Source organism: Notechis scutatus, chromosome 7, assembly GCF_049901735.1.
Source record: "Notechis scutatus isolate UNSWTSFEM ecotype Mainland chromosome 7, rNotScu1.2, whole genome shotgun sequence".
Classification (NCBI taxonomy): domain Eukaryota; kingdom Metazoa; phylum Chordata; class Lepidosauria; order Squamata; family Elapidae; genus Notechis; species Notechis scutatus.
Genome location: NC_142015.1, coordinates 9,026,675 through 9,043,413, shown reverse-complemented (window position 1 = coordinate 9,043,413; position 16,739 = coordinate 9,026,675).

Sequence of the window (16,739 nt, the reverse complement as noted above, 5' to 3'; positions counted from 1 at the left end):
CGTGAGCCGCGCCAGCGGTAACAACCCTGACAGCCCCAGCCGGGATACCTCAGCGGAGCCCGGCGGTGCGAGCCTCGCTTTCCTTGGGAGCTGGGAGAAGGCTGGCTGCTCCTTTCGGCTTCATGGGATTCGCTTCTAACGGTAGACAAAAGTGCCTCAAAAAAAAAAGTGCAAAGTGGAAGGCGGTGGAAGAGGGGCGAGTATATAACAAACTATATATTGAGTGGAAATGTTGGGGGGTCGTCTTATACGCCGGGTCGTCTTATACGCCGGCATATACGGTATTTATTATTTCTAATTTTTTATATATTGTTTTATTTTATTTTTGTCTGATGATGGATATGTGTTTATTCCAAGCATGTTTAAACTCAGTTACCCACTATTTCCACTGGGAATTGGAACTTCTTTATTCTGGAATGGAAACCAACAAGCAGGCTGGCTAAAAATGAGCCCTAAACTTCTAGATCAGAGGTCCCCAACCTTTGTGGCTTGGCAGTGTGGTTGGGGAGGTAGAGGGGAACTAGGCTGCACAAGCAGCAGGCTGGCCTGCACTAGTGCCCGCCAACTTGCCCTCGGGCAAGTTGAACTCTGTGTGTGTGTGTGTGTGTGTGTGTGTGTGTGTGTGTGTGTGCGCGTGCTCTGGCCAACTACTGTCATGGCCCAATTCTAAATAGGCCATGGCCTGGTAGTGGGCCACAGCCTGGGGGTTGGGGACCCCTGTTTTAGACCTTTCTTAATAAGGACCGTGTCAGGATTCCAATCAGGGTTGGGATTCAAAAATTTTAACAACTGGTTCTGTGGGCATGGCTTAGGTGGTGGGCATGGCTTGGTGGTCATGTGACTGGGTGGACATGGCTTGGTGGTCATGTTATTGGCTGGGCATAGCCAACTCAACATCACTCACATCGAGGCATGCATCTCCTCGCCTGGCCTCTCATGACTGTGGGGATGCTGCAACAGTCGTAAGTGTGAAAAATGGTCATAAGTCACTTTTTTCAGTGCCATTGTAACTTTGAATGGTCACTCCACACAAGCATAGTACCAGCAAAGGAGGGGAAAAAAATTCCAGAGAGGTTCCTGAGACAGGAAGTCTAGTCCTGCCAAGAATGTAATAAAGGTTAATGGAGAGGCGGTTTCTGTAAGCAACACCAGAATGCTTCCTTCCTGCCTTCCTTACAGGATTAGGCCAATAATTTCTTCTAACAACTGGTTCTCCAAATTGCTTAGAATGTTAACAACCCAGTTCTAGTGAATAGGTGTGAACTGGTAGAATCCCACCCCTGGTTCCAATTAACATACCCAACGCAGTCAAAACTCTGAGGCCTGGATTTTCCTCAGGGCATAATTTTTTTTAGGAATGTCATATTGGCACAGCTGGTGAAAAGTTGACTCTGAAGGTCCTAAGGTTTTCCCCACCCAAATGAAAACCCAAAGTTCTTGCCTCCAGGTCGTACGTCCATCACAGGGTCCAACCAGGTCACAGTCCCAACCCCAGTTGGCTTTAGTCTCTGCCTTGCCAGCACCTGGTGTGAATGTCGTTGGCTCCCAAGGGAAATAATTTTATTTTAGCTACACATTCCCCCGCTGTCTCTATCTTCCCCCCACATGTTCCCACAGCTCCAACCGCCCTTAATGTGGCAGCCCTGAAAATGCTCCAAAATGGCTTCAGGGCTGACAGGCAGCTTATATGAGATAAGTGGTTCTTATCTAATGGTTCTAATTAACCACTAGAAGTGAGGAAAACCAGTTTCACCTTCACTGAATGGTTTTGGACCATCCACTCTCTGTCAACCCAGCCTACCTCACAGAGGGCTGTTGTGGGTAAAACCAGGAGGACACTGATGAATGTGGAACAGGGTATAAATCTAATAAATAAATAAATAAAGAGAGCTTCTCTTTCTTTTTGAGAGTCACTGATAAAATTCCTTAATTCAATTAATTATAGTCTTAGTGAAATATGTCAGTGAACCTTGATAAATTAATCTAGAAAAATAGAAATAGAAAAATTAGGAAAGAGTAATATGACTAACCTTTTTTTGTGGTAAAATTGTTGGTATTTGAAACAAATTATTATAAATTAACCACAGGAAGCAAACTAATTCCAGATGTAATGGTCTCCAGATCATCTTGTGACAGGAAATGGATAAAATAGGGGAAATGTTTGTTCGAAAGTTCTCTCAAAAGACTTTCCCACACTTAAAAAAATCACCAGGAAATAGTTTCCTAAAATGAACCTTTTTATATCCAATCCATGAGGATCAAAGCTTCTTCCAGATATCTCTATTAGGTCAAGATTTGGTTCTAGTTTAATCCTAGTAAATTTATATCTGCTTCTTTATGTTTAGATATAATGACAAACATGTTTAAAATTCTTCAATTCTATCTTTGTCCTGTACCCCATTTTTTTATTTGTTAGATCTTCCAATTCTAATTAAATAAAACAAAGGAAATCACATGTCTGAAGGTACCCTACTGCTTAAAGGATCAACTTCTTCATCCCAATATCCCTCTATTAGAAGAAAGGTAAACTTTTTGGTAAGTTCAGAGTGCTCAGTTCTGATTAAAACATTCCCAAGCATGGATATGAGTTTCCTTTCCCAACAAATTCACTTGCAAAATTCTTGTCTGTTCTACATTAATGTCATCAATGATTCTTCTTTCTCTTCTTAACCACTTCCCCCAACAAGAAGGGAAAGTTATGGATCTAGTTGTTCAGGAAGGAAATTTGAAGACTCCCTTGTGCCTGGAGTTCTCAACTGAAATAGGAACCCTAGAGATGTAACTTGGTCCATGTTCTAAACTTGACACTCAGACGATCAAAACTCAGAAACACATCTGTTGTGTTTGCATAGCATGCTAAGGAATATGTATATGTATATACACTGCTCAAAAAAATAAAGGGAACACAAAAATAAGACATCCTAGATCTGAATGAATGAAATATTCTTATTAAATACTTTGTTCATTACATAGTTGAATGTGCTGACAACAAAATCACACAAAAATTATCAATGGAAATCAAATTTAGCAACCCATGGAGGTCTCGATTTGGAGTTACACTTAAAATGAAAGTGGAAAAAAACACTACAGACTGATCCAACTTTGATGTAATGTCCTTAAAACAAGTCAAAATGAGGCTCAGTAGTGTGTGTGGCCTCCACGTGCCCGTATGACCTCCCTACAATGCCTGGGCATGCTCCTGATGAGGTGGCAGATGGTCTCCTGAGGGATCTCCTCCCACACCTGGACCAAAACATCCCCCAACTCCTGGACAGTCTGTGATGCAACGTGGCGTTGGTGGATGGAGCGAGACATGATGTCCCAGATGTGCTCAATTGGATTCAGGTCTGGGGAACGAGCTGGCCAGTCCATAGCATCAATGCCTTCATCTTGCAGGAACTGCTGACACACTCCACCACATGAGGTCTAGCATTGTCGTGCATTAGGAGGAACCCAGGGCCAACCGCACCAGCATATGGTCTCACAAGGGGTCTGAGGATCTCATCTCCGTACCTAATGGCAGTCAGGCTACCTCTGGGGAGCACATGGAGGGCTATGCGGCCCCCTAAAGAAATGCCACCCTACACCATTACTGACCCACTGCCAAACCGGTCATGCTGGAGGATGTTGCAGGCAGCAGAACATTCTCCATGGCATCTCCAGACCCTGTCACCTCTGTCACATGTGCTCAGTGTGAACCTGCTTTTATCTGTGAAGAGCACAAGGCGCCAGTGGCAAATTTGCCAATCTTGGTGTTCTCTGGCAAATGCCAAACCTCCTGCACAGTGTTGGGCTGTAACAGCCCCCACCTGTGGACATCGGGCCATCATACCACCCTCATGGAGTCTGTTTCTGACCATTTGCACATTTGTGGCCCACTGGAGGTCATTTTGCAGGGCTCTGGCAGTGCTCCTCCTGTTCCTCCTTGCACAAAAGCGGAGGTAGCAGTACTGATGCTGGGTTGTTGCCCTCCTACAGCCTCCTCCACGTCTCCTGATGTACTGGCCTGTCTCCTGGTAGCGCCTCCATGTTCTGGACACTACACTGACAGACACAGCAAACCTTCTTGCCACAGTTCGCATTGATGTGCCATCCTGGATGAGCTGCACTACCTGAGCCACTTGTGTGGGTTGTAGACTGCATCTAATGCTGCCACTAGAGTGAAAGCACCGCCAGCATTCCAAAGTGACCAAACCATCAGCCAGAAAGCACAGGAACTGAGAAGTGGTCTGTGGTCATCACTTGCAGAACCACTCCTTTATTGGAGATGTCTTGCTAACTGCCTATGCTTTCCACCTGTTGTTTATTCCATTTGCACAACAGCATGTGAAATTGATTGTCAATCAGTGTTGCTACCTTAGTGGGCAGTTTGATTTCACAGAAGTGTGATTGACTTGGAGTTACATTGTGTTGTTTAAGTGTTCCCTTTATTTTTTTGAGCAGTGTACGTATGTATGTGTGTGTGTGTGTATGTATGTGTGTGTATACACACACACACACACACATATACACACACACACACAGCAGTTGAAACAGATTAGGATCAAAGTGGCTTTAAGGAAAGCCTATCCCATGAAATCAAATACATTTTGTGGGTTTGACATTGTCTGTGGTAAGGTTGGTTTGTAAAACTTCAACCACTGGAGTTCAGCCAAAGACTGTGCATTTACCACTTGAAGAAAAGTGTAACATATGGTTTTACCCTGGCTTTTTAAATTCTATATTATTTCATTTTTGTATTTTATATCTATTGTGCTTTGTTGTTTTTATGGACATTTATTATTAAAACTTTACAAACAGTTCAAAACTGGTGGGAAGTAAGTAGTATTTAACTCTTAAAAAGAAAAGTAATACATGCATCACTATATTTCTATTTTAAAGTACCAGTTTGAAGGTTTTCTTTTAATGTATCTATTTATCTTTGTGAAGTCCTTTGCATTAACAGGTAAGTCCTTTATACTAGTTACCCAAAAGGGATACATATTATCTTTGTGCTGTACTCAAAGTTCAGCTGATGTTTTATTTTCTTTGTATTTGATTTCCTCTTCCAAGGGTCAACCTGGCTGCTTTCCATCTTTAGACAGCTGAAGTGGTTATCGGATCTTGCCTTGGTCTGAAAAACGAGATGCTTAAGTGTCTGGGTTATCCTTTGAAGTGTCCAGCCAAGCCACAGAAGAAAAACAACATTCTGTCTGAAGAGCTACTTCAAGAGAGGGGAAAGTAGCTTTATAAGAATCACTCCAAGGAACATGGGCTTTTTTCTACTGTACAAAAGAGATGAAAGACCTAAGAGATAAAGTGGCCCTCAATATATGCTCTTTGCCAGACTGAAAAATTGCTAATCAAGGATCTCTTTTGGACTGAGGGACAAACCTTGGCAAAAAGCCCATATTCGTGCTGCATGAAGTTGGTTTGTTTACTCCTTCATTCCATCAACTCAACTCCCAATGAATCAAAGCCATGGTGGATTCTATTTTAAGTCCACTCACTCATTATGATGTGTGAGTCATGCTCATGCCCACTGAGAGCCAACATTCATAATTCCACTTTTATTTTTAATTCCATGCACCCTCCCTTTCTAACATCAATTAGAATAAGACTTTATACTTTCATTATTTCCAATTTTAAAAAGTACAGGGAATTGGGATTCTGTTCGCCAGTGTGATGATGACTCTCTAAAACCTGAATAGAATTAATTCAAATAATGTATAGGGAAGAATTCAGTAAAAAAAGTTTTTAAAAAAATTTATATACTGTTTTTATTTCTAATATTTTATTTGTATACTCACCAGAGTCCCTATTAAAATTTGATGAATAAATTTGGCAACAGCAATAGCACTTAGCTTATATACTACTTTACATAGTGCTTTACAGAGTCAGCATAGTGCCCCCAACAATCTGGGTCCTCATTTTACCGACTGAGGCAGGATGAAAGGCTGAGTCAATCTTGAGCCAGTCAGGATCGAACTTCTGGCAGTTAGTAAGATTAGCCTGCAGTACTGCATTCTAACAGTATTGCAGTACTGAATTTATCTCTGTGCCACCATGGTTCTATATAAAAATCAAGTTAGCAAGTGAGCCAAATTAGACTCAAGATGCGGGGGGGGATGGGATGTAGAAAAATTTTCCACAAAGCATCCCTAGGGGAGAAGCAGTTAGGTGATTGCTCATAATGTTACTAGCTGCTCCTTGCTAAGCTCCTCCCAATCACAACATTCAGAGCCTCACCTGTGCTTCCTAGTGCACAGGTGTTAAACTCGCCATGTCATGTTGCTATTACATGATGTTTCGTGACTTTTTTTCCATTCACGGAGCTGGGGTGGGTATGGCCTATGCCTGACGCATTCAGCCCATGGGCCACCAGTTTGACACACACACCTGCCTAGTGCATCACACAGTCAAGCACATATAGACATAAGACAAGGGGAGAGCAGACATTACACAGAAGAAATATATATGCCTCCTATGACCACTATGAAAAATGCTCTGCATACTTTATCTTTCCATAAAGATTTTGTGTATGTCCAATGCACACATATCTCTCTTTCTGTCTGCTACCATTCATCTTTGATCCTAAACTGAAAATTTAACAAGTAGTTACAAACATGTTGACAACGTTATCTTTTCAGTGTGAATTTAAATGGTAGGTCTTAAATTTCTAATGTACAAATCTCTATAGGGAAAAAGAAAGAGAGGAAAACTAATGAATTCTTTTATAGCCTTTCTCAGCTTAGGACTCAGTCATTGTGGGATTTCACTTTCCACATTTTCTTGTTGGCATTATCCAGAAAGGTAAGGGATTCTGGGAATTATCACATCTGGAGGGCATCAGGTTAGGGAAGGCTGCGCTAGCAAATTAAATGCAGAATGAAATTCCTGAAATAAACGGATCAGCTGTATCAGCCGTCAGATGTTTCTCCATTGAGCATGAAGTAATATAAAACTCATTTTATTGTCATGTCGATTTTATTTCCTCATTTATAGAGATGGAATTTTCACTTAGGAATAAACCTATTTGGTGGCTTGCTGGAGCTCAACCCCCATTGGATAAGCTGAAATAATGGAACAGTGATTTGTTACCAGCATTTTAATGAATTTATATCTAAATATCTATCCACAACAGCTGTTAGTTACATTGCTTTTAATCACTTCCCAGCATTCATGTTCATTACAGTAAATGGAAAAAAAGGTTTTATTATTATTCTTCATTTCTACCGAAATAACTGCCAAGGATGATTTATCTCTCTTGGACTAGATGCAATGAATCATAATGTTATATTACAACAAAGTTAGATTTTTTTAAAAAAAAATTACCTTAGAGCTAAACAATATTCAGTATAAAGTGCTTCAGATAATGGTGCTCAGTTTTCTTGATGTGGAGGGACAAGAAAAAACTGTTTTACTAAGATTGATTTTTTTCTTTTGCAATATCAGAATTACAGAGCAGATTCTGAGTTCCCAAATTCTGTTCAAAACACAGTGTGCTTTGAGCAAGAAATAGCAATACCACTTACACGTATATATCATTACATAGTGCTTTACAGTCCTCTCTAAGCAGTTTACAGAGTCAGCACATTTCCCCAAGAATCTGGCTCTTCATTACTGGCCTCAGAAGGATAGAAGACTGAGTCAACCTTGAGCCAGTCAGGATCGAGGGAATCAAACTCCTGGCAGTGAGCAGAATTAACCTGCAATACTGCATTCTAACCACTATGCAACTACAACTCATTAGCAACCTGTATACTGTCTATGATCAAAGAGAAAGATTTTACTGAGGATTTGCTGTTACTGAATAAGAAGGTAGAAATGAATGACAACCATCCACATTAAAATAAGTATATTAAAATGGCTATGATCAATGTGTCTAATTCTGATACTTCCCTTACACACTTCTCTGAACCAAAGTGGCACAGTAGTTAAGCTATTAATGGACTCCAAGAGAAACTCATGATCATCAGGCATGCAAACTCACTGGATGATTTAGAGACAGTTTCTCTTTCTCTATCATCAGCCCCTTAGAGAATAGTTGTAGGGACAGAAGAAAATAGAAAACTCCATATTCTTAAGCAACTATCACCCAGGCTCACCTTAAGAGGGAAGTGGGTGGCATGTAAATGTTTCATAAACAAACCAGAAGAAAAGTAGAATATAAAAGTTGCTGATCATACCAGTAAAGCTAATGACAACAGCAACAGCCACTACTGTTGTTACTATGTGTAAACAGGACGGACAGTTTTTGTGTATATGATGGACACTAAGCATGAAAATAGGGCTCAGCAATGTTTGAGAGCTCCAAACTGCTATTCTGTCTTCCAATCTAAAGGCCCATAGGTGACATTGATGCTAACTATTAATATTCAAATGAAACTGAAACTTTTTTATTGGGATTTATGGATAACCAATTTTTAAAAAAACCTATGGAGCATTGGTTTGGCATAGGGCAGTGATAGCTAACCTTTTTGTCCTTGTGTGTCGAAAGTGTGCATGTGTCCCTCCACCCACAACCCACTGTGTGCTACACTCCTCTGTGCATGCACATGCAACCCCCGTGCATGCTGTGCACCATGTGCGTGCCCTGCCCCCAACTCATGCATGGCAGATACCCAACAATCAGCTGGATGGATGGATGCGCGCACGCATGTGCAGTGCACTGATCTTGGGCAACGGCTCGCGTGCCGGCTCTGGGTGCCACTTCTGGCACATGTGCCATAGGTTCGCCATCACGGGCATAGGGTGACTGTAGTGAGGCTCTTATATGCACAAAGATAGAAAAACACTGAAAGACAATAGAAGGATGGTCTATGAGTATGAGAGACATGGCAAAACTGCCATGTTTGATCAGAAATAAGACGACTTTCCCTAAAGACTAAAAACCTCCTATGAGATTTCCTGGAAATGGGAAAAATGAATTGGCGATTTATGGAATTGCTGATTAAAATGGGTTGAGTACAGGAAGAAGGGAATTATGAAATAATTTTAAAGAGAAAAGTGTGAAGATTACCTTGTAACTGCTGTAAAAATAAGGAGTCACTTCTGGTGTTTTTTATATATTTCTTCAACTTTTTTCTCTTCTTTTTTCTTGTTTCTTGATTCTAATTATATTTTCTTTTAATGCTTTTCTTACCATTTCGCCTCACTTTTTTCTTTCTTTTCCTTCTTCTAATTTCACTTTAAAGTAAGCACTTTTACTTGTGCTTACTACTTCTACCTTACAGTTTGATTTAATAATTGCTCAATCCAATAATCATGTTTATAATTACAACCTTGAATGAGGTTGGGACTGTTACTAGTATGGTTCTAAAAATAATTAGAGGATAATTTAAATGATAGCTTCATCCTAGAAGGACTGAGATAGTTTAATATTCCTTGGATTGGGTCTCACAAAAATCTTAGAGTAATTAAAATGCCAAACTTTAAAGAATGATCGAATTACCCCACTGCTTAAAGTCAATATTATTTAATCAACAAAAGCACACACACTCACATACATACATACAATGTGTGACAGTTCAAAGCCTAAGCAAATGAGTCACTTTGCATCACAATGGTTCCCAGTCAATTTCACACTAAGCACCGATGCTTTGTAACATCAAAATATTCATCATTTATGCAATGAAGGAAGGAGTGAGGATTGAATATAGAATGCCTCTGATGCATTATTCATTGATATTGATATTGGGATGAAGAAGATTGGCAAAAAAAAAGAAAACCACTTGACATTCAGACGCTCCAGAATTTCCAGTTAGTTGGTGGACACATAGGATCTAGTGGAGAGATACATTTTAAGTGTGCAAAATCTTGGTGCAAAATCTCTTGAGCAAGAGAAATTTCTGTTGACCAAGACGGAATTCTTCGAATAGCTCAAAAATAAGGAGCTGTCTGTGAGTAATCCCCATTACTGTAACATCAAACAGCAATGACTCATTGTAAGTACTGATGGCAAATATAAACAAAACAATCATTGGCTTGAACTACCATCAATGTCTTTAATGTAAAGGTTAAAAAATTTGGCAAATGCTGATAACTAAAATCTAGCTAGGGATTCAGAATATTCATCCAGCTCTGGTTGCTAATGTATTTTTATTTTATATTATTTTTTAGAAAAAAATAAGCTAAGTGGAAGTCTTATACTTTTTAAAGTATAAAGTAAAAAATAGTAAAGGTTTCCCTATCCAGTCATGTCTCACTCTAGGGATCTGTTTCTTGGCTGAGAGAACCAGCATTGATATTTCCATAGTCAAGTGGCCAGCATAGGTATATGCCAAAGGCGCATGGAAGGTTACCAAAGTGGTACTTATCTACTCACAGTTGCAATGCTTTCAAACTGCTAGGTGGGCAGGAGCTGGGCCAAGGAATGGAAGTTCGCTCCCCTGAAGGGCGCTCAGATCTTGAACAATCTCATAATATATAAGCACACTGATAACTGAATGTTTTATTTAGTATAATAAGTTGCAAATGTCTTGAAGCATTCTATGACATTGAGAGTTGGATGATTGGGAACTGGGAAATTTTGACCATCCTAGACAAAACTAAATCCAAAAGTGCTAGAGAATTCCTGGAAGCCTGGCATTCTGATAAATTAAGCCATCAATGGACACAAAGACATAAACAACATCTACATACCATTTAAAAGAGATAATCAACAAGTCAAAGAAGGAACAAAAACACCAAAACACCTCCTCACCAACAATTGACACCCAGGTGAGCAGAGATTAACACCAAGATTGACATTAAGAGCAACAATTAAGAGCAACAATCAAGAAGCAAGGTCTATCTAGTCCAGAATCAATGTACTGTCAAACAAGCTAACAGAAACAGCAGCCCAATCAAGGAATCACCAAGACCAATCCCACCCACACGGACAGGGAGAGAATACAAAATGAGAGCAAACCCCACTCCCACCATCTGGGTAATAAAATGTCTGCAAGAAAACCACCAAGCTCAGAGAGTACAAAGCACCCATGATCCATCTTTCTAGTTCACCTTTTAAAATGTATTTTTTAATAAATAAAGATCAAAGCTATGGTAAATCAAAGGTCGTCCCCAATTTATGATTGTTTAATGATGGTTCAGAATTATAACGACCTTGGGAAAAGTCACTTATAGCCTATATTCACACTACCTCTTACACAACCTCCACGACTGTCTCACATTTACAACTGATTGCAACTTCCTGTGGTCATGTGATCATGATTTGCAATGTTTTTGCTGATTTACGGCAAAAAACAGTTATTGGGGAAGCGGCATATACTTAATGACCATGTTATTCACTCAAAGAGTAACTTAAACATTGTCATAAAATCAGGCTCAACCTGACTTGTGACAACTTAAGACACAAATTCCTGTTCCTGTTGATGTCATAAGTTCAGAGCTACTTGTATGTTTGTTTTAAAGCATTTGAATAGCTGCCCATATTAACACCTAACTCTGGATGACAGAATAAAACAGTACATTCAACAATAAATAATATATTACAATATAACTCTATAATATATTGCATTATATGTGTCCTAGGTTAAATATACAATCTGAAATATATTATAAATAAGCCATGTAAGTTAGTTGCACATTAAAGGTGGACTGCACTATTTAGTTCTGTCACTTTAATGTTGTTATTATATTTAAAATATTCCCATTTTTCTTCACCAAATGACTGTTATTGGCAATTATTCCTAAATTCAGTCTTTGGCCAAAACATATTCCAAAAGAATTTAGCAATATTTCTATTTGTCTATTCTATTCTTATTTAAGGATGTAGACAATTAAATAATATTATTAAAGGAAATAATAAGATTCCTAATACATCTTTTAGTGTTTGTGGAGAAAACAACAGAAAGTTTTCTGACATCTTAAAGATGAATGCATTTATTATGGCATAAACCTGCATAAACAGGCTCCTAAGGAGAAAGGAATGAATTCTGAAGCATTGTATACACACACACACACACACACACACACTTTATTATAATTAAGTATTTTTCTGTATATATATGATCAGCAATAAAAATGAAGAGAAAAGAACTAAAATAAAAACAAAAATTGAAAATTAAGTCAGTCATACTGATAATTTTGATAAATTTTATGGAAGGACTGTGTGGATTCCCATCCTTGCTCTTCTACTCACAAAACACACACATTCACACACATTCAAATTCCTGGTCTTCACATATATACACCCAGTATTAGAAATGGAAATCCTATTATGTTTTGGGAGGCAGGACGGCTCAGCTGAACTCTTTGTAGGCTGGGTTGGGAAACTGCATGAGTTGAGTGGACAATTGGCGAAAAGATGACTACCAAGAAGAGCAGAGGATATGGAGGTGGTGAGGCTGAAATGTGGGGCCTAATGGTTAAATGTCAAAAGATTATAAATGCAAAAGTCTTCTACATCCTGGAATTATGGCTGTTGAGATTTGATGCCAAAATGGCAAAGATTTAATAGCATAATTTTAATATTTGAGGTTTGTTTATGAATGTTTTGGTAAAATATGGGTGGAAATGAATATTTTAGCAGCACTTCAAGGGAAAATGCACCCAGTTCCATCCTTAAAACTCCTAACACCCCAATCCAAATAGTGTAAAATCTTCCCATAGTTAATGATACGGTATCTATAGTAATATCTCTACTGGCTGTCATAATAAAAAAATGGAATGATTGAAAAAAAGTGCCCATCCTTGTCTTGTCTGATATCCCAGCTTAAACAGACCAATAAAAGTCCAGTCTAAAACTTGTGAAATATTGTTTTTTAATACCCATGTTAAAATTACACCCTGCAGGTGTTCAACAAATTTGTATTCTCCTTATTTTTCATATCCTTATTTTTCAGTGTTATTTGCAACAACAAGCCTAGAAAGCTACCATTCCTTTTTCATGGGTTTTTGAAAGGAGCATTGATTAGAAAGAAGTGGATTATTAAGCAACCCTTCCTGGAGACTTCCTTATTCCTCATTTGGCCTCAGTCACGATGTCTAAGGAGAATATAAACACTCCAATGCTGATTGAGGATTCTGTTTAGTTTTTGTATTCTGATATATTTTCCTCCAGGGTAGCTATGGATTAGTCCTTTTTAAAGCATCTATTATATAAAACATCTGATGAATCAGAATCCAATAAACCAACATAAAATATGTTGGAGGGTATTCTCACAGAAGGATGAGAGGGTAGTCTTCTTTAGCAATGGTATTTTGTATCATGCAAAAACTTCAAACTCAGATGAGATCCAATATCTATGTAGTGCATGGGCTTCTGGCTAATATTTAGTTCGACTTGCAAATGACACTAGATCATTCAATAGAGCATGCTTCTGATTCTAATGTAAGTGCAAAAGATGTTTAGCCTGTGATTTCTATTCACTGTGATTGGTAAACTGCCTTTCATTGCACAAGACATTCATGAAAGGATCTAAATCTTTTTTTGAATGGAAGCGGTGTTTATACCTGAAAAATCCATGTAAATATATTCATGATGCTCTCATGTTTTTATGGTTAAAGAAAAGTCCTTTCTTTAAGAATAGGATCTGCGTGGTGGTGCAGTAGTTAAGAGTGCAGTACTGCAGGCTACGTCTGCTGACTGCTGGCTGCCTGCAATTTGGCAGTTCAAATCTCACCAGGCTCAAGTTTTTTCTCAGCCTTCCATCTTTCTGAGGTCAGTAAAATGAGGACCCAAATTGTTGGGGGCAATATGCTGACAATGTAAACTGTTTAGAGAGAGCTGCAAAGCATTCTAAAGCAATATATAAATCTAAGTGTTATTCTAAGTGCTATTGCTGTCATTCACCTTTTTGTAATTGTATTAGAACCCAACTAAGAGAAGGTGGATTCCTATTGGATGAATGCATGCATAAAGTTACATCAATCTGAAGTTTGGAAGAAAAAAAGATATTTGGTGAATTATGTAAAAAAATGAAGGGAAATTATTTATCATTCTGTGGAAAAATCTATTCCGAAGGGTTTCGCCAGTCTCATTCAATGGGATGAAAAGCAATTACTTGTGGTTTGTCTTTTTTTTTTTTTTTTTTAATAAAGAAGAACATTTCAGCAAAATTCTCAGTGGGGAACAAAGTTTTGGCATTCCAATTTACAAGAAAATAGTTGAGAAATGAGTGTTTGTCCCCAGTCTTTCTCTGTAAAAAATAGTTACTACAATTAAATCCCAATGGGAAACATCAGAAAGAAAGCCTCCCCAAGATTTTTCATGTTGGAAAGTGGGATGGCAAGGCTTGGACGTAGATTTTAGAATAATATTTAAAAAAAAAACAAAAAACCAGAAACTTCCTTTACAGACTGAAGAAAACTTTATCCAAGCACAGTCTTTTTGAGTGTCAAATCAAGTTTCTACTTCATTACCCCTTTTGGATAAGCTCGTAGGAATGCCCTTCAATAAGGTGCTAAATGTCCTTCATTTCTATAGAAATGGCAAAAGTTATATTTTGATGAGGATTTTGTATTTTGATACACTGGACAACTGTTATACTGTTACTGATAATCAAGGTCTATCTAGTCCAGAATTTGTTAGTTTTTATTACATATGATAGGCTTAAGATTAAAAAGATCATCTTGTTAGCACATCAAGTGGCTACCTTAGCTAGGATGTAGCATTGTCTTCTCCCACAAAATAAAATTGCAAGGGTTTTATCCATCTTTCATAAGTTCCCAATTCCTATAATTAGTGCCAAAGTGTTTCTCTGAGGCATTTCAGCACAACTTTCTTTAATCTATATATATAAAAGCAAAACACCACTCATGAATCATCACAAAATCTCCAGAACCATAAAGCCTACAAACTTGAAATTTGGCATGTACTATATGTTCCTCTTGGCTTCTAGGTGCTCACTAAGAAAGGATTTTTCAAAATGATAATCAGAGCATCAGTATTTCATATATTATTATTAACACACTCTGATGCTAAGAGTTCTACTCCCCCTCCCCACCTGAAAAGAACTCTGTTCCAAGCGCAAAACACAAGCAGAGGAGAGGAGTTTTAGTTTTAGTTTCACAACACCAAGTAGCTTTAGTACAGAACAATTGAGCTAAACCACGCCCAGGCTCCTTGCTATCTCCTTGCTCACACAGCAAGTACTGCTTCAATTTCCAAACAGCCCTCAACTGTCTCACACACTGAAAGGACCCTAGCTAGATGAATACCGATGGATGCTGGTAGGCAGAGTCACAATTTTTCCCCTTATTTTCCTCCCCCAAAACTAAGCCCAATCACATAGTTTCAGGGGTGGGATTCTACAGGTTTGCACCTATTCGCTAGAACCGGTTGTTAACATTCTAAGCAGTTTGGAGAACCGCTTGTTAGAAGAAATTACTGGCCTAATCCTGTAAGGAAGGCAGGAAGGAAACATTCTGGTATTGCTTACAGAAACTGCCTCTCTGTTAACCCTTATTACATTCTTGGCAAGATTAGACTTCCTGTCTCAGGAACTTCTCTGGAATTTTTTCCCCTCCTTTGCTGGTACTTTGCTTGTGTGGAGTGACCATTCAAAGTTACAATGGCACTGAAAAAAGTGACTTATGACCATTTTTCACACTTACGACTGTTGCAGCATCCCCACAGTCATGAGAGGCCAGGTGAGGAGATGCATGCCTCGATGTGAGTGATATTGAGTTGGCCACGTCCACCCAGTCACATAACCACCAAGCCATGCCCACTAACTAAGCCACGCCCAAAGAACCGGTTGTTAAAAAATTTGAATCCCACCTCTGCATAGTTTCATAGCGAAGCGCAGGTATAGAGCTAGTTGTGTCATAGAATCATAAGGCTGGAAGGGATCTTGGAGGTTTTCTAGTCTAACCTCCTACCTATGGCCAGAGACTTTATATTATAATATTATATAATTATTATAATATATTAATTATTATATAATAATTGTCCAATTCTTTCTTGGAAACATCCAGTGATGGAATATCAACAATTCTGGGAGGCAAGCTGTTCCATTGATTAATTGTTCTTACTGTCAGAAAATTTCTCCTTAGTTCCAGATTGGCTCTTTCTTGAAGGAATCTCCACTCATTGCTTCTCGCCCTGTCCCTGGTTCTGTTTTTCTGTCTTCACATTTCTATTACCTTTAAAGCAGTGACTGATTTACCCTTTTGACGAGAGGGAAAAGGTAGAAATACAGCTTTGGCCCTGATCTGTATGAATGAGGAAGAGAAGGGATCCTCCCTGTGATATTTCCTGCCTGAGAGGAAGGAAAGAGTAAGGTCCAACCACCTGCACCTTGAGTTCATACATTTGTGGACTCATAGAAAACGAGGACTATCCTTTGCACTTCTATCCCAACAAAATGCTGAGCCTGCATTTCTTTTAATTTCCACTTCATGTGTCAAAACAAAACAAGGGCATGATTATACGCTAACATTTAGAAACCTTTGCTCTAGTTGGTTTTACTTTGGTGATTGTTTGCTAATTGGGCAGGTGGTTTCTCTTTTTTCCCCCAACCTCCTTCTGTAAGGAGGTTTTTGAAAAACAAAAAGACGTCATTGAGCTTTTGCAAAAAGTTATACAAACATGTATCTACAGAGTCTAAGTGTGCACATCACTCAGGAGCTTACAAATCATTGCACAGAGCTAACCTTTACAAGTAGAGTTAATCCATTAGATGCATTAGAGGACTAAGGGGGTATATAGCAGTAATGTGTGCTCTTCACCCCTTGTTCAGTATTGACATTGTGTGCACACTTACTTGGGAAGAATTCTATTTATTTGGGGAAGGGCTTGTCTTCATTCTCTG